At 60.3% G+C, this 1,354-nt stretch overlaps 1 long non-coding RNA gene across 1 annotated transcript; it reads right to left on the reverse strand.

Moving 5' to 3' along the window:
• Positions 1-396: 396 nt before the first annotated feature.
• LOC108491982 lies at positions 397-1,087 on the reverse strand. Its single transcript, XR_001872984.1, has 3 exons — positions 946-1,087; positions 644-870; positions 397-550 (listed from the first exon to the last, which is right to left on the reverse strand). It is a non-coding gene; the product is annotated as an uncharacterized LOC108491982 (long non-coding RNA).
• Between the last annotated feature and the right edge of the window lie 267 nt (positions 1,088-1,354).

Here is a 1,354-nt window from a genome sequence, read left to right on the forward strand (position 1 = left end):
GGTATTTTGGGGGGTCTCACCTGTTGGTTTGGGGTCCCCCTGCCCAGCCTCAGGAGAAGGATTTGGGTATTTGGGGTATTTGGGATATTTTGGGGTATTTTGGGGTATTTGGGGTGTTTTTGGGGTCTCACCTGCTCATTTGGGGTCCCCCTGCCCAGCCTCAGGAGCAGGATTTGGGTATTTGGGATATTTTGAGGTATTTTGGGGTGTTTTTGGGGTCTCACCTGTTCACTTGGGGTGCCCCTGCCCAGCTTCAGGATCAGGATTTGGGTATTTGGGGTATTTGGGATATTTTGGGGTATTTTGGGGTATTTTGGGGTGTTTTTGGGGTCTCACCTGTTCACTTGGGGTGCCCCTGCCCAGCCTCAGGAGCAGGATTTGGGTATTTGGGGTATTTTGGGGTATTTGGGGTATTTTGGGGTATTTGGGGTGGTTTTGGGGTGTTTTTGGGGTCTCACCTGCTCATTTGGGGTCCCCCTGCCCAGCCTCAGGAGCAGGATTTGGGTATTTGGGGTATTTTGGGGTATTTGGGGTGTTTTTGGGGTCTCACCTGTTCACTTGGGGTCCCCCTCCCCAGCCTCAGGAGCAGGATTTGGGTATTTGGGGTATTTTGGGGTGTTTTGGGGGTATTTTGGGGTCTCACCTGCTCATTTGGGGTGCCCCTGCCCAGCCTCAGGAGCAGGATTTGGGTATTTGGGATATTTTGGGGTATTTGGGGTGTTTTTGGGGTATTTTGGGGGGTCTCACCTGTTCACCTGGGGTCCCCCTCCCCAGCCTCAGGAGCAGGATCTGCCCCCGGACCGTCACCCCCCGTGTCCGGAGCTGGGCCAGGTCCTGGGGTCGCCCGTAGTGCCCGTACACGAGGCCCCCCTGGGGTGGGGGGTCAGGGGTCAGCCCGGGGTCGGGGGCCGGGGGTCAGGGGTCAGGGGTCAGGGGTCAGCTCACCGTGGCCGTGCCGGGGGCGCTCCAGGCACAGAAGGCGTCGGGGTCCAACCGGAGCCGCTCCAGCTCCTCCCCCCCCTCCCCCACCCAGCGCAGGGTCACCTCCCCCCTGGGGGGCGGAGGTCAAAGGTCAGGGGTCATCCCCAACCCCCCCTCTGGCCCCCAAACCCCTCCAATCCACTCTGACCCCCCCGTGACCCCAATGACCCTCCCGTGACCCCAATGACCCCCCAGGTGACCCCAATGACCCTCTCATGACCCCCTCATGACCCCAGTGACCCCCCAGGTGACCCCACGACCCCAATGACCCCCCGTGACTCCCCCACAATCCAAATGACCCCCATGACCCCCTCATGACCCCAGTGACCCCACTGACCCTCTCATGACCACCCGTGACCCTCTATGACCCCAC

The sequence above is a fragment of the Lepidothrix coronata genome, unplaced genomic scaffold, assembly GCF_001604755.1.
Source record: "Lepidothrix coronata isolate B3197 unplaced genomic scaffold, Lepidothrix_coronata-1.0 Scaffold3745, whole genome shotgun sequence".
NCBI classification, from domain to species: Eukaryota; Metazoa; Chordata; class Aves; order Passeriformes; family Pipridae; genus Lepidothrix; species Lepidothrix coronata.